This window comes from Pleurodeles waltl, chromosome 3_1 (genome assembly GCF_031143425.1).
Source record: "Pleurodeles waltl isolate 20211129_DDA chromosome 3_1, aPleWal1.hap1.20221129, whole genome shotgun sequence".
NCBI classification, from domain to species: Eukaryota; Metazoa; Chordata; class Amphibia; order Caudata; family Salamandridae; genus Pleurodeles; species Pleurodeles waltl.
Genome location: NC_090440.1, coordinates 976,927,036 through 976,954,809, shown reverse-complemented (window position 1 = coordinate 976,954,809; position 27,774 = coordinate 976,927,036).

The window sequence follows — 27,774 nt, the reverse complement described above, 5'->3', positions numbered from 1 at the left end:
CACCGGCTACTGTAAAACTGAGATATTTGCGATGTTTTTGGTGTATTGGAACGTGGAAGTAGGCGTCCTGGAGATCTATAGTTGTCATAAAATCTCCAGGATTCAAGAGGTGCAAGATATCTGACAGTGTGATCATCCTGAAGGATTGTTTCTGAAGGAACTTGTTGAGTTTCCTGAAGTCTAGTATAGGACGCCACTCTCCTGACTTCTTCCTTATGAGGAAAAACCGGGAGTAGAATCCCGTTGTGGCAGAGGAACTGTCTCTATAGCCCCTTTGGCCAGAAGGCTGAAGACTTCCGCTTGAAGCAGACGAAGGTGGAGAGAGCTGCCTGATGTTGGTGGGTGAAGCGGTGGCTTTTGTGTGAATTCCAGGGTATGACCTCTTGTCACTATATCCAGCACCCATTTGTCTGATGTTATATTCTTCCACTCTTGGATGAAGTTGGAAATGTTTGCTCCTATTTGCTGATGTTGCGGGCATTGGGGGCGCATAGCCGGTGCCTGTAGAAGATCATTATTTTCTGGGTTGATCTCTGGATTGCGAACCCTGTCTTCGTTTACCTCCTTGTCTGGTATAGGAGGCAGTCGATGATTGCCTGTACTGCTGGTGGTATGAAGGCCTGTACTGGGATTGCTGGTATTGTCTATGAAAGGAACCTCGAAATGAGGTGAAACCTCTCCCTCTAGCCCTTTGAAAGGGCTGCTTCCGGTACTGCAGGGTACCCAGGGACTTGGCAGTGTCTGTGTCAGTCTTAATGGCTTGAAGTGCGTCATCCACATGTTTGCCAAACAAAGATTCCCCATCGTAAGGCATGTCTAGAATTCGGGACTGCACTTCTGGTCTAAAAGATGTGGTCTTAAGCCAACCTTGTCGTCGTAAGACAGTGGCACCCGCTAGTTGGCGGAAACCAGTAGAGGCTATTTCCAGAGCGCAGTCAATAATCTCTTCCGACGCACGCTCCCCTTCCTGTAGGATCTTTCGTGCCTCTTCTTGTTTATTTTCCGGGATGAGGTCCAGGAAAGGTTGCATGTCAGACCACATTTGGCGGTCATATCGGCCTAAAATTGCTAATGAATTTGCTGCCCTGACGGTGATTGCAGACATGGAGGAGAATCTCTTGCCTATATTATCCAGTCTGCGACCTTCCTTGTCTGGAGGAGTGGAGATAGGCGTTGATGGATTTTTGGAGCGTCTTTGAGCAGCCTGTGAGATGACCGAGTCAGGCTTTGGATGGCCAGTAAGGCATGCCGGAGAATCTTGGGTTGCCTTGTATTTTTTATCCAGTTTTTGTGGAACTGGAGAACCCGTAGCCGGATTCCGCATAATTTTTGTGCCCTCACTCCATATGTAATCAATAATCGGAATGGACCGTACTGACTTCAGTGATTGCTCCTTGAAATCATGTAGGAAACATTCTGATTGGGAGACAGAAGTTGGGAGGTGGAAACGTACTGCGGCTCTGTCCATAAGATTATGGAAACCACTTATGTCCTCGGACGGAGAATCAGAGGGGCGAGGAGGTGGTGGAGAAGGAGTGGGAGCCAAGTAATCATCCCATTCCTCGGTAGGATGTTGTGGAGTGGAAATTTCTCCTTCTTCTTGTTCTTCTTCTTCCCCTGAAGTGGAACCTTCATCTCTGGGGGGTGCAGCTAACACCGAGTGTGATGTTGATCTTGGGGTAGCTGGAGGAGGAGGAGCATTAACTGACGTCACCGTAGAGACCGGCGCCAGTGGTTGATCTTCCGCTGGGAACCTTCTCCTATAATCCTGAAGCATGGATTGTAAATCCTGGATTAAGGAGGAAGGCATTTGCACGGTATCTCTGTGTTGAGGCTCTCGTGTTTCGTAGTATTGCTCCTGATGAGAGTAGTATGGTTGATACTGTTCATACTCATCCTCTTCATCATCATCATGGTATTTGGCATGGAGCTGCGAGGGGCTATGCGCATCTACGAAAGGACTTTCGTCCGATTCCTCCCAGTCAAGAAGATGACTGGGTAGTAAAGCCGACACCTTGTTTGGAGATGTGTCGGTTGGATAAATGTCCTGTGCAGGTAGATTTCTGATGCTGATCATGGCCCGGAGATCTGGAGACCTGGAAGAGGTAGGAGTGGCCTCAACCTGTCTACTAGGCACCACTGCTGTCGATGGCGTGAAAGTTGATGCAGCCGTGGATGGCACAGATTTTTCCGTCGACGGTGGTCTCGTCGACGGTGGCGTAGCCGACGATGGTTTCGCCGACGAAGGTCTCGTCGACGGTAGTGTCGTCGACGGTAATGTCGTCGACGGTAGTTTCTTTGACTGTGTCCCCATCGATAGCGAAAGTGCCGTTGAGAATGGCGTCACTGAAGTTATAGTCGACGGGGCAGTCGTCGACGGTGCCGATGGAGTCTTGAGAGAGGGGATAGGATCCCTTACCGTCGATGTTAAGGTCGTCGACGCTGACGACGGTCTCGTCGACGATGAAGTGGAGACGGTAGATGTAGGTACCGTCGTCGTCGTCACGGTCGTCGACGGTGTTGTCGTCGTCGATTTAATTTTTAGAGTCATTTTTCCAGAAGTGGAAGGCTTTGAAGAAGGAGATAGATGGTAGGACTCCTTTTTTTGAAGAGGAGAGGAAGGCTCAGAGGAGACTGAAGTCTGTAAGCCCTTCCCATGATGAGATTTCTGCCTCTTCCTGGATTTTTCTATGTGGCCTAGGTCCTCAGATCTGGACCTTTTATGTGGCCTCTCTAACCCACTCTCCTCACCTGAAGTACAGGATTTGGCCTGTAACCATGTCAGGAGCCTGCCCTCCCGGTCTCTGAGGGCCTTTGTGGAGAAGGTGCGACATATTTTGCAGTCCTTAACCTGATGTTGTGGGTAGAGACAGTACAAACAGTCTTTATGTGGGTCATCCACATGGAGCCTTTTCTTCCCACAGGTCTTGCAAGGGCGGAAAAGGCCTTTTCTAGAAGAATCTGACATATTTCCAACTCTTTTGAGAGAAAATTTCTGAAGTAGAAGAAAAAACTGAGCAGAGCTCAGGGAGACTCCCTTCACACGACGTGCTGTAGAAAATCTGAGGAAAGGAGCTTCTCTGGAGAAGGTTCTAGAGGGTGCTGGTGCCTGATTGGATAGCAGGCAGGTTTGGGTCTTTTCACAAAAGGACATGGATAGGCTATGTGAGCAAGTGCTGGCTCCATTATAGCCTATGGCAAAAAAAAATTATTTATTATTTATTGCTATTTTATGTACCGTGGGACTCCCACTTCGACGACGGGGATGATTGAAGCATGTGAATTTATGAAAGATCCAATACTGGATAACTAATTTTCTCAGTGTAGAAAATCATTCATGTCTTCTAGTTATTCAGTGGCATATCTAGAAGCGCAACTAATTTCTGTTTTGGGATCCTCTACTTAATCAAATAAGCACTGAAATATGGGTCTCGATCCAAGTCTTGAATCTTTGATTGTTATTTTGCACAGCAACACTCTAGAGGCGTCATGCTTTGGCTGAGTTCACCTTGTCAAAAAGGCCCCCTCCCCAGCACTTGAGTCCCTCACGGGTGAGTAGCCGTACCTTACAAAAACTGATTGATTGATTGATTGAAGTTCTAAGTAGGGGCCCTAATAGAAGTCAGTGGGGACAAAATCAGATTTTCATGGGGATAGTGCTTGAAGAGCCAGACTAGTGAGTAACCATGATTTTGAGAAATTTCAGAGAGGAAATTTTATTCATTTGTCTTTTGGAAAAAAAGTATTGCCTGAAAATGTTTAATCCTCAAAACAATGTGGCCTAATTTACGAGGTACTAGCGGCACACTGCACGACTGAAGCGTCATTTGTTTTACACTTTGGTGGCACAGTGTGCCAACCCATTGTGTGGCTTTTAATGGCCTTGTAAATATGGACCCCTTTCACGCATAACACTGCATGAAAGGGGTGTTCCATGGGTGTTGCTTGGGGTGTTCCCATGCAACACTCATGGAACCCAAAGGAATCTGACACATTCCTAGATTTACAAGTCTGGGAATGTGTCACATTCCTATACCACCTCAGGGGTGGTGTAAGAATGACGCAACAGGGAGAAACATCTTTATTTCTCCCTGTTTTTTCATCTTTCTATGTATGCTGCATTCTGCAGCACACATAGAAAGAGGAAAAGACCCCTTGTGATTGTTTTTGTGCAGGAAGGTGACTCTTCCTGCACAAAAACAATCATCCCCGCAATGCAGGCATCCTTGCACCATAGTGCAGTGGTGCCTGAGTTGGTGCTAGGCAGCAATTTGTGCACCAGCGCAGATGAAGAGGGCAGAAATGAGCTGTGTCTTGTAGATACGGCTCATTTCTCCCTTTAACTGTGGCGCAGGGCGGTGCAGCAAGGCATGTAAATGAGGCCCTATGTTTGGTGGTCTCAGGCTACGTCATTGCTTTGATGGAGAATGTGGTTGTTTTAGTATATTCACTGAGATGTCATCCTGCTCAACCTCTGTGATTCCCTCGCCTGTGTAAAATGTGAACTCTTGTCTCTGGCACTAAGCTTGAGCTTTAAAATCCCCTCTTCAGGCACACATTAAAAAAAGAGGAGGTTTTTGGACTGGGTCTCAGAAGAAGGTGCATTAATGTATAGGAATATAGTTGCTGGTATGAAGCTGACATAGGATAGTGGAAGGCAGGGGCAGCACCAGTTGACTACAAAAGTGGGTGAGCTTGAGAGACAGCAAGGGCCAGAGCTTGCACACCCAGGGTATGTTTCAATTGTGCCTTTGAAATGTGTCTGTGTGTTGGATTTGGAGCTGGGCACATTTTTCACCACATTTCCCAACCACCAACTACCACTTGCAGAGGTGGTAATGATGCCCAATAGGTAAACCACACATGCGTGGTGTGGTTTGGGGCACACCATTCTGCTGCAACAGAAATCTTTGGTGGGTGCAGTGTCCCCACACTTATGTACTAGTGCCACCTACCATCCATCACCTAAACAAAGTACCTGTTACCCAGACCTCTATTTGCCAATATCACTTTGCACACTCTTAGGACCATATCTACTAAGGACTTGTGCTGCACATGCATGATGCAAAGCAACACAAGTCCTTTAGTGGTATTAACTAAGCCATACAAAGTAACATGTTCCATTGGTGGGATATGGGCTTTCCCAGGCATCCACCCATGGATTTTGACACAATCCCAGATTTACAAAGGCCTGTAAACCAGAATTGAGCCCAAATGGTGCACCTCCCTTAGGTAGGCTTAACAAGGAGAAATGCCTTTATTTCTCCTCGTTACTTCCTCTTTGTACGTGTTCTGCATTCTGCAGCACACACAAAGAGGAAAATGCCTTTAAGGATTTTTTGTACAGGAAAGTATCCCTTCCTGCACAAATACACTCCTGCCCTTAACGCAGGCCCCCTGCACCATGGCAAAAAGGATGCCTGTATTGGTGTCAGGCAGTCTCAATCAAGTGCTCCGGCGCTAGGAGACAGCAGAAACGTGCCATATCTTTGTAAATATGGCACACTCTGCTCTGTCCATTTCATGCAACACAAAGCAGCAAGTTGCTTCGCTGCATTGCAGGAAAGAAATCTGCCCCTTAGGATATTTAACCAGTATTGGAATTTTGAAAAGCAAAACCACAAGCACTTCAATTCATAGCCCTCAGCCACCTCCTCCCCAGGAGATGCAAAATCTTATTAGTAAAAAAGAATCTGGACTGCATGAAGGACACTGAATCATTTCAATGCAACACCACTTAAAAAAGAAAAAAAAAGAGTTCTCCCCTTTTTTGCATTTCTATAGCGCTTTCTACCCCTTGTCATGTGTAGTAAGCGCTATATAAATGCAATTACACACAATATCATTTGTGCCTTTTCTGTTTGGATGGGCTCAGGCTTAGGTTGGTTGGGAACAGGGCAGAGATTACCTTTCAATTGCAGAGCCTGCTTCGGTCATCACAGTGTTAATGGGTAATTACTGTATCCCCTGTAACACAATGAGGATTGCTTAAGCACATGGCCTTGCACAGGGAGAGCCCACACCATGAGGTACATGACAGCATATTTAGAATCACTGGTGACCTCCGCCCCTTCTTTGGAGACACTTTCCAGCAGCACAGAAACTGAGCGTGTCTTTCTAAAGAAAATAATTTTTTCCACAAACAGTGCTCTGCCCAGGCACTCCCTGAGGCAAGCACCTAGAAGATGCAGCCTGGGCTATGACACATGACATGGGGCTTAAGCCCCTTTAGCCCAGTGGGTGTTGCACGCCTGGTACAGTGTCATAGAATGGAGGTGGTAGATTGGATGGATAGAGTGGCAGGGCATAGAGAGGAGGAGCATAGTGTGGAATACAGTGATATAGAGTGGAGTGGCATAAAGTGTCATACAGTTAAGCAGCATAGAGTGTTATAGAGTGGAGTGACAGAGTGGCATACAGTGGAGTGGTGTAGAGTGGAGAAGTGGAGTAGAGTGTCGTAGAATGGAGTGTTGTAGGATGGTGTAGAGTATTGCAGAGTGGAGTGGAGTGGAGTGGCACAGAAGGGAATTGCGTAGAGTGGAGTAGAGTGGCATAGAATGGTGTAGAATGCAGCAGAGTGTCGTAGAGTGGCATAGGGTGGAGTAGAGTGTTGTAAAGTGGAGTGGCATAGAGTTATGTAGAGTGTTCTGGAGTGTCATAGAGTGAAGTGCCGTAGAGTGGAGTGTCCTAAAGTGGAGGGTCATAGAGTGGAGTAGAGAGTTGTAGAGTGGAGAGGCATAGCGTGTTGCACAGTGGAATGGTGCAAAGTAGAGTAGAGTGTCGCAGAGTGGAGTAGTGTGGTGTCATAGGGTGGAGTGGTGTAGAATGGCACAGAGTAAAGTTTGGTGGAGTGGCGCTGCGCGTCATAGAGTGGAGCTGCGTTGAGTGGAGTTGCATTGGCATAGAGCTGGGAACAGTACCTAGTAGATGGAAACACGCCATCATTAGACCATTGCTGCTAAAAAAAAAAACACCTAGATCCCATAGACGCTAACAACTATCGTCCCATATCACTTCTTCCAGTTATGGGTAAGATTTTGGAGAAACATGTTAATAAAACATCTGGAAGCCAATTAATTTCTGCATCCATTGCAGGTGGGCTTCAGAGCCCAGCACAGTATAGAATCGGCACTGCTAGCAGTTACAGAGGAACTCAGAGGGACTGGATCAAGGACGAACAGCCGCTATTATTTTGCTAGACTTAAGTGCAGTATTTGATACAGTGGACCATAAGATCCTGATCCAAAGATTAGAAGAGATGGGGGTGAAAGATAAGGCCCTGAAATGGGTGCAATCCTTTAGTGAACATTGTACCTTCCAAGTTATGGAAAATGCCTGTTTTTCAGAAGCTAGGGCCTTTAAATGTGGAGTACCTCAAGATTCCTCTCTTAGCCTCACTTTTTAAAATATATATGTAAGACCTTTAGCAAACATTGTGGTGAACCAGGGGATATCAGTTGTGTCCTAAGCAGATGATACACAATTGGTAGTATCAATTGCAAAAGAGAAGGAGCTGAAGATTCCATAGCGTTCTCTATGCCTGGAAGATGTATTCAAATGGATGGCAAACTGCTGCCTAAAACTTAATGGTGGAAAAACCGAGGTGATGTTCCTAGGAAACAACCCACATGCAAATATGGATTTAGGATGGAGGGGATTGTCTTGGTGGTCCCCCCACCTCTAAATCTCTCTTAAAAAATCTGGGTGCGTGGCTGGATAATGCCCTTACAATGGCCGCTCAGGCAACAAAATTGGCTGCCAGTTGCTTAGGGCCACTGAGGACTACTCTAAAAATCATCAAGTTGCTCCTAGAAAACTTAACAAAAAATGTGATACAGGCTGTGATAACGTCACGCCTGGATTACGGTAACTCTCTACTTGGGCTCGCCAAAATATATTATAAAGAAGCTGCAAGTAGTACAAAATGCAGCCACAAGAACATTATTGAAAATCCCCAAGACACAATCAACAAAGAAGGCATTACAGAGTCTACATTGGTTACCAATTGAAGCAAGAGTCAAGTTTAAAGCACTAAGGCCCATATTTATACTTTTTTAGCGCCGCTTTTGCATTATTTTTTGACGCAAATGCGCCGCAAACTTGCAAAATACAATTGTATTTTGTAAGTTTGCGCTGTTTTTGCATCAAAAAGCGACGCAAACGCGGCGCTAAAAAAGTATAAATATGGGCCTAAGTCTAGCTCATAAAGTGATTCATAATAAAGGCCCACAGAAACTAAGAGGCTTACTGACACAATACCACCCCTCCAGACCTCTTAAATCAGTGCAAGGACATCTCCTGAAGGTCCCAAGAATTAGGAGAGCGAAATGGGGTGGCAGATCTAATGCCTATCTGGTCCACAACTCTGGAATGCTCTATCGATACAGATTTGATCAATAACTGAGGAATCTAGATTTAGGAAGTGTATAAAAACATGGCTTTTTCTACAAATCACTAATTAAGCTGTATTCAATACATTGCCAGACTAGAGTGCATTATAGTTGGTGTTGTCCCTCATTTAGCGCTGGGAGGCCTTAGGGTAGCCATGCGCTTTACAAATATCATATCATATATCATATAGTGAAGCAGACTGTTGTAGAGTAGACTGTCATAGAGAGGAGGATCACAGTATTATGGTATTTATTTTTTTCACATTTCCATCTATATTTATCCATATTTATTTTTTGGCCATCTTATTAGTATTAATCCATATTTAGTTTGTGGTTTGCGAATAAGAGGAGTCAAAAATAGCATTTATTTAACTGATAAACATGCACTCATACTTTGAGGCCTGTCACGTTTTAGCAAATTCAGCAGCCAAATATAGCAAAACAATATACCCACAGGTAAATATTAGCAATTTAATACACATATATTTTAACATATGGCTCTATTTTAAGATACCTTAATCTGTTTTTTAACTCCCAATGCTGTATCTCTGCTCATGTGCTTTATTAGAATTCACAACAGATAGCATGGAAAGTCACCATTAGCAGCACCATTTTCAGCATTTTCTCAGCTTTTAAAAATACTTACAGACAGGAAACAAAGTGTCTGTATTTATCTCCAAAAATCTGTAAAAACTGAAACCTGGGAGCCAAGAGTGGTGTACAGTGTCATGGATTGTCGTAGAGTGGAATGGAGTGTCGAAGAGTGAAGGGTCATTTAATGGAGAGTCATTGAGTGGAGCGTCATAGAGTAGAAGGGCATAGAATAAAGTGTCACAGAGTACAGCTGAGTGACGTGGTGTAGAGTAAAGTGGTGTAGAGTGGAGGGGCATAGAGTAAAGTGTAGTAGAGTGGAGAGGCATAGAGTGAAGTAGCATAGAGAGTGAGACATTGAAGTGGCTTGGAGTGGCTTAGAGTGGAGTTGAGTCACAGAGTGGAGTGGTGTACAGTGGCGCAGAGTGGAGTGGCACAGGGTGTCCTAAAGTGCAGTGGTCTAGAGTGTCATAAAGTGGGTTAGAGTGTCATAGAGTGGAGTGGCGTATATTGGGGTGAAGGGGCGTAGCGTGGAGTGTCGTAGAGTGGTGTAGCAAAGAGTAGAGCGAAGTAGCATGGAGTGGCGTAGTGTAAAGTGAAGTGGCATAGAGCGGAGTGGTGTAGCATGAAGTATCATAGAGTGGAGTGACATAGCGTGGAGTGGCATAGAGTGGAGTGGCTTAGCACACAGTGGATTAAAGTGTCATAGAATGGAGTGGCATAGCCTGGGGTGATATAGAGTAGAGTAAAGTTGAGTAGAGTGTTGCAGAGTGGAGTGTCAGAGTGTTGTTGCGCATTGCAGAGTGGTGTGGAGTGGCCTAGAGTGAAGTAGGATAGAGTGGAGTGACACAGAGTGCCATGGAGTGGAGTGTCGTGGAGTGCCATGTGGAGTGTTATGGAGTAGAGTGTCGCAGACTGTTATAGAGTTGAAAGGCGGAAAATGGAGTATCCATGGTGTGGTAGCACACTGTCTTTACAGACAAAAGATTTTCTATTGAAATGACCATTACATTTGCACATAAAGTTTTACTGATACAACTATACAATACACAAAAATGAATGTGAGGAAATGGCATCACCTAGTGTATTGATTTGTTTTGATCGCATTACAATATTTGTTACCACCACGCTTTAAAATTACAAAAAATGTGCTTCACTTGTACTTTCCAAATTCGGATATATTCTGAAATATTTGCACAATTAATAATTAATTTACAGACATTCAAATTAAGTTATGTGCTAGAAAAAACATTTCACCCCCCCCCCCCCCCCAAACAGTATCCAGCAAGATTGTCAGGTAAATCCTCTCACTTTAGAGTCAGCAAAAGAAACGTAAATGCCAACCTTGGAAGACGGAGCCTGACATCTGACCTTTGTCTTTGAGTACACAGCAAATTTTGATGTGACAAAAACAAAATTTAACAGCCTATTTATAGAAAGTGAGCAAGTCCGACCTTGCACACGGTTTTTTGGGGTCTCTAATCAGGTCTCGATCCCAGCGTCATTGTTTACTCAATACTGTATCAGCAGCAGGCAAAGAACATAGTAAGGCTTCCACTCTTTTATCACATTGTAAAAAGTTTGGGGGTTGAACAAAATCACAGTGTGTCAGTAATAATGAACATATGGTGTCCGAAATAGACTTGCCCCCGCTGGCATCGGTGTACCTGCCAACACTTTTACTCTGGAAAAGAGGCATGGCCATGTTAGTTGATAAACGAGGAGGTCTCAACACCAAAACACTTCTTAGACCGGTAAAGGACAACCATTCACCCTTGTGGAACGAAATAAATTACAAAAGTATAACTTGCACTGCTGTCATGCTCTGCTTATGACCTCACATATTACATCACTGATGAGATCTGAAATCTGTGGCAGTGCAAGTTATACCATATTACTGGTGAATTTCCCTGTTTTTTGTTTTTAAACAGTAGTGCTTTTTCAGTGATTTTCTTATTTTTTTTTAACGAAAGTTAAAATCTTACTACCTTCTTCACATATAACTCCACTTTAACATTTGCTCAGTGAACATAGATATATCTATATATATCTTCAAGAAACACAATATAATGTTAAATGATATCCTGGTTGCAATATTTATATAATATGGCATCTTATGTGCTATAGTACACCTCATAAAGTACCAAAAACACTGTCTTCAAAACCAGGTTTATCATCTACAAAGCCATTACGAATGGCACCTTAGCCTATCTGGCTGACAAGCTTACTAACTGCGGCAGCTCTCAGCACACTTGCAACCAGGACACCATCAAACTGGAGATGAAGAAGCACAAGAAAATAAAATATAAGACAAATATAAGACAACTGGCCGTCTCCATTTATGCCCCTACAATATGGTACAGCATTTCTGTATCCTTCAGTTCATGTGAAAGATAGTTTTTTGTTATTAAGTATTTTGATTGGCTGCTGTTTAACTTGCAGTAAAGAGAGAGAAGCATAATCCTCGCCTCCGTGTCCTTAACAGAATTGAAAATTCTTGAAGCTAGATTTGTTTTTATTCTGCTGCTTTCACATTCATTTGCTTTACGGTGTGTTTCAGGGTTGCGAACCCTGCCATCGATAACCCTGAGGGCGGAGAGCAGTGCCACACAGGAATGACGGAACTCACAACGAGATGGAAGTGGGAAAGCTTCCGGGTCACATCACACTCAAGAGGCAGACCAAACAAAACCGTCATGGGAGGAAGGGAAGACGACGAAACACAGAATGTGCTGGAGGAGAGAGCAGTGGTGAGACCTTTGGGAGCCAAAGACGCTGGACCCAAGAGGAGCCGGGTTATGGAGCGGAAAATATGAGATGGAGAACCATTAAGACTGCAGCGACAAGGAGACCGAGAGAGTCAAGCAGCGGAGGACATTCAAGTGCGCCACGTCCCTTTCGTGCCTCAATATAAAAGGGCTGGAAGCACTTGAGGGATGGGTGGGAAATAAAGGGCATGCAAAGGTTGTGGACATGTGTGAGGACTCAAGGGAGCACCAAGGGGCACAAAGAAGGGAATAGTCAAAGTCTGTTCCCAGGAAACTAACCTTTGTTTTGTATGGAGGTCGCATGAAGCATGGGGTCTGTGGTGTTCCTCCGCCTGGTTTGTTCCCCGGTATAAAACCCCACCTGGACATCTTTTCCCCTCCCTCACAAGCACCACTTTCCACACATCTTACTCAGACACGAAAAACAACTTAACTGACTCCTGCCTTTTTTTGTTTTGCGATTCCTTTGAGGTCCATCGATCTCTGATCAACACCATTACCCAGAAGAAACCATAGAGAAGAGACCATAAGCCAGATGTAGAGGAAAGAAGGATCTAAGAACAACACTCAGAAAGACAATTAACAGTTTAACAGAAAGAAAGAGAAATAAGAAAAATAATACAGCGACTTTAAATAAATCACATAAACACTAAGGGGGTCATTCTGACCCCTGGCGGCCACCACCGACCACGGGAGCAACGAGCATTCTGACCGCGGCGGTTCAGCCGCGGTCAGAAGCGGAAAGTCGGCGGTCTCCCGCCGACTTCCCGCTGCTCGGGGGAATCCTCCATGGCGGCGGAGCGCGCTCCGCCGCCATGGGGATTCTGACACCCCCTACCGCCATCCTGTTCCTGGCAGGTCTCCCGCCAGGAACAGGATGGCGGTAGGGGGTGCCGCGGGCCCCCGTAAGAGGGCCCCACTGTGTATTTCAGTGTCTGCAATGCAGACACTGAAATACGCGACGGGTGCAAACTGCACCCGTCGCACCCCTGCAACTACGCCGGCTCAATTCTGAGCCGGCGTCCTCGTTGCAGGGGCATTTCCTCTGGGCCGGCGGGCGCTCTTTTGGAGAGCGCCCGCCGGCCCAGAGGAAATGTCTGAATGGCCGCCGTGGTCTTTTGACCGCGGTGCGGTCATTTGGCGGCGGTACCTTGGCGGACGGCCTCCGCCGTCCGCCAAGGTCATAATCACCCCCTAAATAAGTCTTTGGGCACTGTTTTCCAATATCTATACCCCCTACCCAAACGTGCAAACTCGGTCACACAGTGTTAAAAGGGGCAGGGATATAACTACTATATAATTCCTTGGCTTGATTTGCTATATAAATTCACATTTCGTTGTATGTAGAATGCGGCTTATATGCAGGGCACTTTATCCGACTTCCGTGAGGGCAGTAAAATAACCAGTCTGAAAATCCATGATTCACTGTGAACAAATGTTAAACTAGCCACATTTAAACTTAATCTCAAAACATGTCCCTGACATAGAGAAACTGGCATCTGTTTGGGACACTGACTGCGATAGAGTTTGCGCAACCTAAAACTTGAAAGCCCCATGTGAAGTAAATGGCAGTGGTGCAAAGCGCTCCAATACTACTGATTGAGTTTGCACTGTGTAAGACTTAAAAGTGTCATGAAGCGCGAAGGGGAGACACAAAATAAATAAAAAATTAGTCCACTCACAGTAAAGCATATTGGCAATCATGTGATTATCCATGTAACAGGGTCAGTCCCCAAGGCGGTAACAAAGCAGCCTCAAGACGGGACAAACATAAAGCATTTACCAATGACATGGAGGAATTTTTGAAAGGCAACGCCACAGACGAGTGAAAGTGATGGGTATAAGATGGGCGTGGTTAAAAGCCCACAATACTAACAACAGGTCAGAAGTGCTTGTGCACTCGACCTAAAAACACAGAAAGCAACATTCATTGGCCCCACAAACCTGGGTGGCCAAATGATATTAAGCCATTTACCCAACATCAATTTAAAGCTTGAAAAGGTGGCAAAAATACTAGCCTGTTTATTTGGCTGCCAAAGCATCCAGGAGGGCTAATACCAACTGCATGTATACTTGCTGCTGGCGAAGAAGCATGATGTCAGATATGAAGAACAGTCCAGGGAGTGGGAGGGATGCAACTATGTGTTTATCATTACCACACTTATCTGTGGGATGGTTTCTCAGCCATCTGTGCCAACAAATGTCTGCACGAAGGATCGGACCGATTCCACTTGAAACTACTACATCCCAGATAAGCAGCAGGTGGCATTGGAAAGTAAGTAATTAACAGAAAACAATACATTCCTGCAGCTCTCCCAACACACGGACACCACACTGTGACCCTTTCGACCACACCAAGTGTTTCCCCCCTGCACATATAAACATAAATCCACGTCACAGAAACTAGGAGTTACATCTGGACTCCACTATAGATTGGGGAGGAAGCTGGTTGTCCCTGCACAGCATCACGGTTGGGGGTGAGTCTCTCGTGCACTGGATGTCTGAAGAACATGCTGCTTAAACCCAGGCAACATGGCGTAAATGTGTAGTATGTAGTAACAAGTGGGAAGTGCAGGGCCACTGATCGTTGGATTACCCGTCACCCGTACGTAACTTGTATGAGGTAAAGAAATAAAATGCCTCTGGACTGAGTACCAATATAGGGTCCATAGCCTAGAATGCACCCGGTCTTTCTAATCGCAGGACAGTGCTTCGGAGGAGAGAGGCGGGGCGCCAGGCAGGGTGGATGCAGACATGTTTTGTCTTCAAAAGAAAGGCACCATGTTGTTCTTTAGCAAAAGGTTTCTACAAGGACAGTGGGCATCTCTGTCTGAGTTACTAACGGCCTTGGCCTGGGGAGAAGGTCAGTGAGGATCAGGGAGTGCTCAGCACAGGCCTAAGCACAAAGCCCTTGGGGTGTGGCATTGTTCAGCTTTAAGGAAAAGGCATGCAGGAGCTGCGGAGAAACGGATGTCGGGTTTAAAAAAAAAATCACATCCCAACCGCTGCAGACTTCCTGGCCGTGCTGTGTAAGGAACCTTATAATACATGTCCCTGACATGAGAAAACTGCCATCTGTTTGGGATATTGAGTTGCGATCCAGTTTGCTCTATGTAAAAACTGAAAGCGCAATTGCCGCCATGGAGCGAAGGAGAGACAAAACAATGTGAAGTAACTGGTAGTCATGCAAATCGCTCCAATACTGCAGATCGAGTTTGCGCTGTGTAAGGCTTGAAAGCGCCATAGAGTGTGAAGGATAAACAATGTGAAGTAATTTTAGTCATGCAAATTGCTCCAATACTGCAGATTGAGTTACGTTGTATAAGATTTGAAAGCAAAATGGAGTGCGAAGGATAAACAATCTGAAGCAACTGGTAGTCATGCAAAGTGCTCCAATGCTGCAGATTGAGTTCGCACTAAGACTTGAAAGTGCCATGAGGCACGAAGGGGAGAGACAAAATAAATAAAAAAGGAGTCTGCTCACAGTAAAGAATATTGGCAATCGTGTAATTATTCAAGTAACAGGGTCGGTCCCCAAGGCGGTAACAAAGCAGCCTCAAGGCAGGACAAACGTAAAGCATTTACCAGTTACATCAAGTGGTTTTTAAAAGGCAAGCCCATGAACGAGTGAAATTAATGGGCGTGGGTAAAAGCCCACAATACTAACAACAGGCCAGAAGTGCTTGCCCGCTCAACCTAAAAATGATTCAGGATCCATGCCCTTCTCGAGTTTACGGTAAAGTAAAAGCTATTATAATTAAATAATTTCATGCAGGGCCGGCTTTTGGGCGGTGCAAGCGGTGCGACCGCACCGGGCGCAGATCTTAGGGTGACGCTGTGTTTAGCAATAACTCAGAAATTTGAGATTTAAAAGCACCTGCTGAAAAGTTCCTTGTCCGCTTAGCCTTCAAGAAACAATTAAAATGTCAAGATACCTCTTGTGATTAATGTTCCTGCTAGATAGAGAGATGGGAGTTTTGCCTAGTGGCAGCATTGACTCAATATATAGTAGCATAGAGGGTTAATACGCCTGCTGCAAAAAACAGAACTATAGGGCATATTTAAGAAAAGTGGCGCTGCACCCCCCCTAACACCACCATGTGTGCATCATATTTAAAAAACGGTGCACCATGGCGATAGTTACAGGACTAGCGTCAGAATTTTTTATGCTAGTCCGGTGGTTTGCAGGATTAGCGTCAAAAATGTTGACGCTAATCTTGCAAAGCACCCAGAGGCCCATTGTAACCAATGGAAGCCTCCTTTTAATACCTGCTCTGAGCAGGCGTTAAAAGTTCTGGAAATAAATGATGCATAATTTTTTGGGCCCCCCCTAACGGGGGGATGCCCACTTTGCACATATTATGCCTGGCGCAGGCATAATGTAGAGCAAAGGATTACAAAGTGGCACAATGCATGCATTGCACCTCTTTGTAAATATGGTGCAGGGTTTTTGGCCTTCTAACGCCACATTAGTGTAAGAAAAATGACACTAATGTGGCATTAGAATGGCACTAGGGGCTCTTAAATATCTCCCTATGGCAGTGCTTAATTTGTGCTTGTTGTTTCCAGTGCGAAGCACCGGCACGTATTTATGAGGGCCGGCGCTTATTTTTCTTCCACAAGCATTTACTGCGAGAAAAAGACACATATGGGAAAGAGGGAGGAAGAGAAAAACGAAAAAGCGTCACAATGGGAAAACGCTGAAATCCACAACAGTCAACTGAATGGGCATGGAGTGACTGTAAATGGATTGAATAGGCCCGAGATGGCTTCACGATTACGCTGCCTCTGTATTCCGTGTTCACACACATTTAATTGCAGCAGCCGCGTGTTTAAGAGGAGGGCTTTGGGCACAGGCACCTTTTTTATTTACAAATTAAGCACTGACCTATGGGGCATATTTAAAAAAAGTGGCGCTGCACACAGTGCTGCGCCATTTTTCTTGCGCCCTCTAGCACCCCCCCAGCTCCACCATGTGTGCATCATATTTAAAATACTACGCACCATGGCGGTAGTTAGGAGACTAGCGTCAGAATTTTTATGCTAGTCAGACACTTTGCAGGATTAGCATAAAAAAATGTTGACGCTAATCCTGCAAAGCACCCACAGGCCCATTGTAACCAATGGACGCCTCCTTTTAATGCCTGCTCTGAGCAGGCGTTAAACGTGCCGGAAAAAAAATTACGCAAAGAAATCTGTCAGATATCTTTGCGCCATTTTTTTCTCCCACCTCCCCCTCTTAAAGGGGGAATACCACCTTTGCATACATTATGCCTGTGCAGGCATAATGTAGCACAAAGGGATACAAAGTGGCGCAATGCATGCATTGCGCCACTTTGTAATCATGGCACAGTGTTTTTGACCTTCTGATGCCACATTAGCATAAAAAAATGATGCGAATGTGGCTTTAGAATGGCGCTAGGGGCTCTTAAATATGCCCCTATATTTTATGTGGCTAGCTGAGTGGATTAGCAAAGTCAGCCTTTACAAGTGCTTTAAAACACATGAATGTATGTGAAAGGGGAGCGATGGGGAGATAAGGGGCACATTTGCGGGGTGATAGTGGGTGAAACCGAGGAAGAGGTCATGGGTGTGGGGGGCACCACAATAAACTGTCGCACTGGGCGCCACCAGTCCTAAAGCCGGCCCTGATTGCATGTGTATGTGCGCGAGAGAGAAGCAGTTGTTTTGTTCCCGTAGTGTCTCCTTTCTTGCCTGTTCTTTCGATAATGCGTTGTTCCTCCTCTCACATCCTCCCTGGTTTATTACTGTTAGGGCCATATTTATACTTTTTGACGCAAAACTGCGCCGGCGCAGTCTTGCGTCAAAAATATTACCGCCGGCTAACGCCATTTTGGTGCGCTGTGTGGGTGTCAAATTTATACTTTGACGCACGGCGGCGCAAACCCAGGTGGGAGTCATTTATTTTGACGCACACCGCAGCGTCAAGTCGTAAAGCAAAACAACGTTAACGCGGTGGAAATGACTGTGGGTCGATTTACGACCCCGCAAACCGGATATGCGCCGTTTTTTGACACAATAGCATCAAAAAACCCAGGGAACACTGCCATTTCACCAGAGGAGAGCCAAAATGGATCCCAGATGCCACTACAGACCCCAGGAAGATAACAGACCAGAAACCACCCAGGAGGACCCACACAAGAACCAGGACACTTATAAGAAGAAAAGAAAGTGTCGCTTCAGTGCAGAGGAGCAGGAAATTCTGGTGAAAGAGGTGACGGAACACCAGCACCAACTGTTTGTCTCCTCAAAGTTGCCAATCAGTAGGAGAGAGGCTATATGGCAACAAATTGTTGACAAGATTAACAGTGTGGCAGAAGTACGCAGAACAGTCATCGAGTGCAAGAAACGCTGGCATGACTGCAAGCGCAGGACCAAGAAAAAGATGGCCAGGAACAGGAAGGCAGCACTGCAGACTGGAGGTGGGAGTCCAGCACACCAGGAGGCCCTGGACCACATGGAGGAGATGGTCGCAGCCGTCATCCCTGAGGAGATCGTCACAGGGATTCAAGGACAGGACCGCGCAGACTACCAGGAGACAATGCACATGCAGGGTAAGTCGCATGGGGAATTAAAATGCACTAATGTCAACTGCAACCGGGGGGGAATACCTACTACAGATTGCATGTAAGTCATCATATACATGGAGTGGCATGGGTAAAGTGGCACGGCATGGGGGCATGGCCTGCACAGACAGAAGCTGGGGAACACCATTACATTACACCAACAGTCCCATGGGGGCATGCTGCTATGCCAACGATGGAGCAAAGGGAAATCCACGCCAGGAGGGAAGGGCACAACGTCAAACTGACATCCCGGCACACATCAGCCACCATACCCCCCACATTAACTAGGCCCCTCTTAACAACCTCTAGCCATACCGACAACTGGAATGTAACTGCGACAACAGTTGCCACTACCACTTCCGCTCTGTGCAGCTCAAGTAGCCAATGGCAGTAACCTCCCCATGGATCATACACACCTAAATTAGAGGGTTGAGGATGACAACTTCAACAATCCCCTGAAAAAAGACAAAGGCCTCAGTACTTTCAAATGTCAATGCCCATAGTTGTTGCAAACATCAGCAATGTCAACAACAATAGGAGCTACACAGCATTAAGGACATACCCATGCTGCATATGTCAGGGTCCATCCTGTGCCTGGGTCACAATGTAACATCCCAAATGTCATACTGCTCAGACAACAGCATTGGGGGGGGGGCACATGTAACTGGTCACTGACATACACCTGCACAGTCAGAGGAGGAAATAGGACACTGATACGATTATCAGGGCAATCCAATGTACCACTCATTCCCAACATCAGGTGTACACATTACCAATGCCAACATCCATATCGTGTCATAACATTGCTATGCATAGGATATGCTACATGTCAAATACATTTAAGTGGATGTGAAAGATCAGAGATTGGGGCAGGTCCAGATTGTTAAGTGTGCTGCCAGTGCCATCAGAATACCCACAGCCAGTGAAAGGTCTCACCATGAGAATGGATGTAGACGGAGGGTTGAGTAGGACAAGAAGGTGGCAATTCACTATTTGGCCAAAACCAACACCTAGAAGAGATGATGCCGACAAGTCTAATAACTTACCACAATACATGTGACATGCAGGTGGGCCATAGGCCTGGGAGAATGCCCATCTGAAAGACTGGAGCAATAAACACGAAACAAGATCACAATGTGAATTCATCACAAGGCAGGCATGTCACATCACTCATGCCACAACACAGACACACTAATTGTACACTGTTTCATTGCAGAGGAAGATGGATCTCCTGCCAATATGCCTGTCCCAGATTACCCTGATGACATGGATGACGAGCTGATAAACATTCCCCAGGAGACTATCCAAAAGGTCCTTGAAACCCTCCAGACCCCACCTTCAGTCACAAGGAGGTGCACAGAACAAGCAGCCATTGCAGAGGATCCACCCACCACCCCAATTGTAAGACCTGCCAGCTCCAATACAGCTGAGGACTCAGACGACACAGGCACCAGCTTTGAGAGAACTGTAGTTGGGGTACAGCGGGAGTTGGCCAAGGAGGTGCAGGTGGGGATGCAAACTATGGCAGCCAGCCTAGAGGGGGTGCGTTCGTGCATGATGTCATCTGCAGATCAGGCAGCAGCTATGCAAGCCCTAACTTCTATCTTGCAGGAACAGCAAAAAACCCAGAAGGAAATCAACACAGCTGTAATACAGTTGACCCAACACCTACAACAGCAATCCTGTCAACGCGTGCACGAATGCAACATTGAACCCCTCAGGGCCGACCTGGCTGCCTACCATCGTGATGTGGCTGCTATTCTCAAGAACCAGCAGATCCTCCTTGCTGCAGTACTGCCCTTAAGACCTTCACAGGTAGCAGCGACCGGGATCTCTGACTCCATGTCTTCTAACACTGAGGTGTGTGTTGCCCTTCACAACCACCACCACCAAGAACAGAGGAGGCAACACACACATCAGAAGAAGAAGACATGGAACAGATCACCTTCACACGGAAAAGTACCCGGAAGCAGGGGGCGTGGCCAACTGCCGGGAGATGGCGCACGCTTAATCCCCTCGCTCCGGAGGGGCCGATTCAACTTCTGACTGTAAGCGTGCCATCCCCGGGCGATTTAATGCCTGGAAACGAGCGGTGAACTGGGGGCCGGTCCTGGAGGCGGCTGGGCCCCCGTCCTGGCTCTGAGGTGAGCGGGGACGCAAATTCGGCCCTTTGACTGCGGAGGAGATCTGCGGCCTACCCCGCCGCGAGGAGCCGGGACCTCGAGTGGGGCCGGGAGCCGCGGCAGGACAAGCGCGATCGGCTCAAACGGTCCCGGCCGGTTGACCCCCGATGTGAGAGGCCGGACCCTGGGAACTCCCTCCGGGGAGAAGCAGAAGTGAGACTGGGCGGCGCCCGGTCTCCTGGGGCGCGGTGCGGCCCGACAGTGCCCGGAGGCGGGGACTCGAGGCGGGCCTTTCGGCCGACGGAGGGCCGGGGCCCCGGGGACTGGCCCGAAGAGCGCAAAAAGAGGCGCTGAGCGGCTGGGGAGCCCAGAGGAGCCCCCCAATGAGATAACACCCCGGGGGGGGGTAGGAAAAAAAAAAAAGAGGAAAAACATAAAAAGGAAAAATAAAAAGGAAAAAACACGAAGGGGGAAAACAGAAGTAAGACGACCCCGGACGTGCTGCCGCCCTGACGGGAGAGGACGGGCGGCCCTGAGGCTGTGGCCCCCCTGAAGACCATCACCAGAGTAACTGAGATAGGAATAAGAAGCAGAACCTCCACTGAGTAAGAGCAGCCGGAGCGACACGCACTGTGGCACCTATGAAAAGACCAGAACAATTGAGAACAGAGACCAGCCTCGGGCGGATGGTACGGAATCTCCAGATACTGTGACGAACAGCCGGGATGCCTGGTGGGGTCGGAGCGGCCCTGCCCGGCGCCCACCCGGGGCTGAGACCGGGCCTGCGCTTGCCGAGGTACGAGACTACGGGAGAAGGAGGGCCTGTGAATAGGCTCGGGCCGGCGCCTTGGGGGTGCGGCCCTCCCCGCCCTTCCTGGCCGATGCCCTCCAAGACCCGTCACAAGAGGAAAATCATGGACTCCGCGTCGCCACCAGCGCGCAAAGAAATGGAAGAACAGCCCCACCCACAATCCAACGTACAGGAAACCCTGGACAGAATACTAGGGGCGATTGAAGACACAAAGACAACACTACAACACGATATCAACCAAGTAGCGGTCGAAGTAGGCCTCCTAAGGGCAGACCACCATAAACTGGCGGACAGGGTCAAGGAAACGGAATCTACACTGGCAATCGTTAGGCCGAAACAGAAAGATCTAGCAGCCGAGGTGACCTCCCTGGCTGCTAGGGTAGCACGACTTAAACAAAGAGCTGAGGATGCGGAGGGTAGAAACAGGAGGAACAATGTGCGTGTGGTGGGCCTTCCTGAGGGGGCCGAAGGAGCTAACATGGTGGACTTCTTGGAGAAATGGTTTAGTACAACGGTGGCGCCTGGAAGCCTAACGCCCTTCTACACGCTGGAGCGAGCACACCGGATGCCGTCGAGGCCTCTCGCCCCCGGTAGGCCACCCTGTGTAGTGATTGCCAAATTGCTGCATTACAAAGACAGAGACACTCTTATACAGAAGGCTAGACAGATGGGCCCGTTTAAAGTAGCAAACGGGGAGGTGACGCTATTCCCGGACTACACTTTGGATGTTCAGAACAGGCGAACCTCATTCCTAGCAGTCAAAAGGGCCCTCAGAGAAGAAGGGATTCAATATTCATTGTTGTATCCGGCCAGACTGAGAGTGATATTGGAGGGGAAAACCACTTTCCTCCAAACCCCGGAAGAGTCATGGGAATGGCTCGAGAAGCGGGGGCCCCAGGCGGGGTGGCCGTTGGTGAGAGCGCGACTGCGGGCCGGGCTCGCCGAGCCCCTGGTGCGCGGAGGCCCAGGAATCGACCGAGGCTGGCGCCAACACAGACGCAAAAAGAAAAAGGTAAAAGAGCGGCTCTGGAGGCGGCGGCCCGAGTTGGTGGAGGAGCGTCCCCCCCGGAGGGCTCAGGAGAGGACTCAGACGATACAGTGGTGTCCTCGGCTGGGGATTCAGGCTGCTCGACACGTGCTCCCAGGGTGACACCGCAAACTGCTGATGAGCTCGGATAAGCTTGGCACAAGTGGACCTGGCGATACGGCACAACAGGAGAACGTGAGGCCCCTCCGGACTTGGCCGCCCCTCGAACCAGTACCTCGCTGGTCCAGCTAGCCTGGCAAGAACTGTGGAGCTATATGTTTGAACAAGTTGCACTGTTGCATGATTTTCTGGGCTACCTGCAGGTTAGTAGGCACCCTGGGGTGGGGGAGTTGGGGTTTACAGTTATCAGTTAACTTGGCTAAGTGGGTGGCGATGTACGATGGTAGTAAAGGTCTGAACGTGGGTAGGGGTAGACCGGAAATCTGGGGTCACCAGGGGCGCTATTATCAAATTACTATATTAATATGGCAGACTACAATCTCTTAACATGGAATGTCAGGGGGATGGGCACTCCGGCCAAAAGACACAGAGTCCTCTCCTACTTAAAGAGAAGAGGGGTGCAGGTGGCAATGCTGCAAGAGACCCACTTAATAGCTGGGGAGGTGGAGAAACTGAGACGCAGATGGAGGGGACAGGTGTTTGCCACAGAGTACTCAGCTTATGCGAGGGGGTGTTGATATGGGTCAGGGCCGGGGTCCCACTGATAATAGATTCATCTGACAGAGATCGGGAGGGCAGATTTGTGGTGTTGGAGGGGACACTGCATGGTATTTCATTTGTCATGAGTTGCATTTATGCTCCCAATCAGGACCAAATCACCTTCCTGACTAAATTATCGAGCCACCTTACCCGCCAATGCACAGGAGAATTGCTAGTGGGGGGAGACTTCAAAGCAATATTAAACATTAACATGGACAGATCGACCCCGCCGCTGCGGGGCGCAGTGTCCACTAGAATAGCCAAAAAGCTTCGTGAATGGCTGGATACCTGGGGGCTTGTGGATATCTGGCGGGAACAACACCCAAAAGACAGTGACTACTCGTATTACTCAGGCCTCCACCGGCTGCACACTAGAATTGATAGAATGACATGCACGGCGGGCCTTGCGCGTTATGTGACCCGCTCAGAGTATCTTGGCCGCACTCTGTCAGACCATAATCCCTTGCTGTTGACATTAAGTATTTTAGAGGACAGACCCCCAATTCCATCATGGAGACTGTCCCCCGCTGCGTTGGAGGATCAGTCGTATAGAGAGGCCCTTCGTTGCCACCTGACAGAACATATTAAGATTAATAGTGGATCCACCACATCTAGGGCCACAGAATGGGAAACACTTAAGGTGGTAACGAGGGGCTTCTGTCTGGGTCAATCGGTGGGGGTGAAACGCACACTTGAAATGGAATTGTCCTCCTTAGAGAAGAAAATACACGAGGGGGAAGTGAGACAGCATTCTGGAGCCCAAGAGAATGAGGAATATAACCGAGCCCGAAGAGAACATTCCCGGATCGAGGCACAGCTCAGGTGTCATAACACACAAAAATACTTGGCATCAGTACAATCAGATGAGGGTAGGTCAGGGAGACTACTGGCTTGGCTGGTGCGCCCTGGCGGTGTGGGGGATGGGGGGGGGGAGAGCCCATCACAAGTATACAAGACAAAGAGGGAATTTGCAGGCGAAGCCCAGGCCCAATTAATGAAGCATTTAAGGAATATTACATGCACCTGTACAGGAAACCCAGCGACCTGGGGATGGAGGCCTTTCGGAACTTCCTGCAGCGAATCACTCTCCCAGCATTGAACCCAGAAGAGAGTGATAGCCTGGGGGGTCCTGTGTCAGCGGAGGAGATAAGCGAGGCCATATCGCAGTTAGCTCCCGGAAAGACTCCCGGTACTGATGGCCTCCCAATGGACTTTTATAAAAAATATAGGACATTGTTGGTGCCCCAGCTGGCTGAGCTATATGCGGAGGCATTGCGCAGAGGAGAGCTACCAGGCACACTGCGCGAGGCTTTGGTGGTGCCACTCCCTAAAACAAAAAACAGGGAAGCACCAGTGACTGACTTCCGTCCTTTGTCAATGCTAAATAGCGACTTTAAGATCCTCAGTAAGATCATGGTTAGCAGGCTGCTCCCCCTTATGACCACACTAGTGCATGCAGACCAGAATGGTTTCGTCCCTGGCCGCAGCACATCGCTGAATTTAAGGCGGATTTTTGCTATCTTACACATGCCAGTAGTAGAGACACCTCCTACGGGGGTCTTGTTAGCAGTGGACTTCGAAAAGGCCTTCGACTCGATCAGGTGGGACTACCTCAGGGCTGTGATGCTAAAGATGGGATTAGGTGAAAGCTGGGTGAAATGGGTGGACCTGCTGTATTCCTCCCCACTAGCTAGGGTTAAGACGGGCAGAACGATCTCTAATACATACCCGGTATATCGAGGAACCAGGCAGGGATGTCCCCTATCCCCACTGCTATTTGCCCTGGCAACTGAGCCTCTAGCGGCCCAGCTGCGACAAGAGGGAGTCGGTAAAGGAATTAATTGGGGTCTAAACGAGCATGTTATCTCCCTATACGCGGACGATATTCTGGTGTACCTGAGTGACAGAACCAGTGGTCTCCCGTGGGTTCTAAAGATTCTGGAGGACTTTGGGGAACTGTTAGGACTTCGCCTTAACCGAGGCAAAACATTTGTATTCCCCATGCTGCCAAACTACATGTGCCCCGAAACGTGTCCAGGGGATGTGAACTGGGCCCCACGGACCTTTAAATATTTGGGGATCCAGATATTCCATGAGCTGGGTGACCTCCGAGACGGCAACTTGGGTGGGGCGCTCCGTTCTCTGCGCTCCTCGATCGGGTTCTGGCGATCATTGAAACTAACAACAATGGCCAGAGTAGCATTGTCTAAAATGGTTATGCTTTCCCGCCTCCTCTACTACTTTGCTAACCTACCGTTATGGATCCCCCCTGCGTGGTTCCATGATTGAACGCTCTGCTTCGGGAATTGATATGGGACGAGGGTCGTAGGCGCACAGCACTGACTACTATGTGCAGACCGACGCGTGTGGGCGGACTGGCCATATTACTTGGCATCCCAACTGCAATGGGTGGCCGGCTGGATGGTGGGCAAAGGACAACTGGATTTGTTTACTTCCCATGGTCCGTTGGACATAGACCGAATGATAACACGTATGATAGGGAAGAGGGTTTCCCCCCTCGGAGACAACCTAATGACTAACGCTGCGACGGCGTGCTGGAAGAGATGTATGAATAGGACCGGAGTTGGTCCACCCTACTCTCCGGCGCTACCACTATCGGTCGTGGGCCGAGGGCTAGGCCCATGGACGGGTGCAGGAGTAGTGACGGTGGGAGAGCTTTTTAAGGAAGGGGTATTGCAGAACTTCGTCGACTTGGTAGGAAAGGGGGTCCCTCAGGGTCAATTTTTGCTATACAGGAAGTTAGTGCATACTCTGAAAGACCACTGGGATACGATCAATGCAGAGCCCAAGGTCCACGGAGTGTTACACCTCCTGTTGACATCGAGGATGAACCCCACCTGATTACGAAAATAAACCGAGCCCAGATAGAGGCTGCATTGGATCCCATGCACTCGCTGAGGGAGAGGTGGGAGAAAACGATCGGACATGTATTGTCCGAGACAGATTGGAACAGAGCTCTGGCTTATCCCAGGGGGATCTCGCGTAATACCCGTTTACAATACATCCAATATAACTACCTACATAAAACGTACCTTACTCCTCACCGACTGTTCCGTATATATGCGGGGACCCCGAAGACATGCCCCAGATGTGGTGAGGGCGAGGCAGACTTTGACCACATGATGTGGAAATGCACAGTGTTACAGATTGGCTGGAGGGCAATGATGGAGTTCATGTCAGGGCTATATGACACGGAACTGCCGTTTACCCCCGATATGTGTCTGCTGGGCCTAAAGACGGGTACTTTACGAGGGAAGGTTAAGAATCGCTTCCTGGATCTCGCACTGGCCCTCTACAAGAGGCTGATCATGAGGGGTTGGAAGGCTCCTAGCCACCACTCACTCGCTGAATGGAAAAGCGATGTCACGAAGTGGACCAGGGCAGAATTACAGGTCTTGAAGGCTGAAGAAGCAAAAGGTATCCGACAGACCCCCATAGCCCCAGGGTGGGAAGAACTAATGGTGAGCTGGGACAGTATAGGGAAGGGACCATTATCTCCCAATACAGCACCAACAGAAACAGAGCCCTGAGTGAGTATAGAAATGTGATGAGGGATACACCCAACAATACCACCTGTGGGGGAGAGAAAAACATCAATGAAACAGTTAGACGAGAATGCCGACGGCTCACAATAAGCCACAGGGGGCAGCGCGGAGTTGGCCACATTCTTTCGCAAAAGGCAGTAGGAAAATGTATGAGGTTGGATAGCTATCCCCCCATATATATGGCGCCCTCAGGGAATGACCCCCCCTACCCGACACCAAAATCACCCACAAAAAGCCACCAAGTGTGTACATAGTTTAATCTTAAGTTAAAGCTGTTGCGAGAGCATATAAAGCGAATGGGTAACACAGAACGACAATGAGTAAGACCTCCAAGGAAAGGAACACTAGAATCCTAGTGCTAACAGATAACAGAATTTAGATGAAGGTCAAGATGTACGTTAAACCACGACAAAAGATATGTGTGAACGCATGTATAGAGATGTATCCTTTTGAGCATGGTGTATGACAAGAATAAGATGTTCCCATTAATATACCTGTGAAATGTAAAACAGCGAACTGTTAATAAAAATATATTTAAAAATAAAAAAATAAAAGTACCTGGAAGCACTAGTCCCTGCCACATGGCCAACAATTACCAAGGTCCTGCGCTTTGTAACATGCCAGTCTTGCAACAACTCTACTTAATGACTGTTCTACTTCCCACTGTATATCTTGTCAGCCTGCCCAGTGATTGTCTGTCTCCTACTCATTGGCAAATCCTGTCCCTCTGCACTGTCTGAAACATCACACTAGCATGTCAAAAGCATTTCCATAACCCCTTGTGTAGGATCACAATGTAAGATGTCACTCTAATGGACTCACAATCATGGACAATGTACAGATAGCACTACAGCACTTTTCAATAAATAGCACTTACACAACAAATCTGTCTCTGGGTAATGTGACATATCAACTGTGCAGTAGATAACTGAAATGTGCCTACTGTCAAATGACGTAGCTTGTCAATACAACTGTCCTGATATTATGTAGTCAGAGAAATCTGCACAGTGCCCATGATTGCATCATACTCTGCCCATCCTGAGGGACATATCTGATGAAGTGAGAAACCATACACCATCATGCTGTGTTGGACAGAATAATGCTTCCTCAAGGGATATCTAAGTCATCAAATAGTGGCCGCAAAATGTTGTCACCATGCAATACTAACACATATAACAGTGCACACTAATC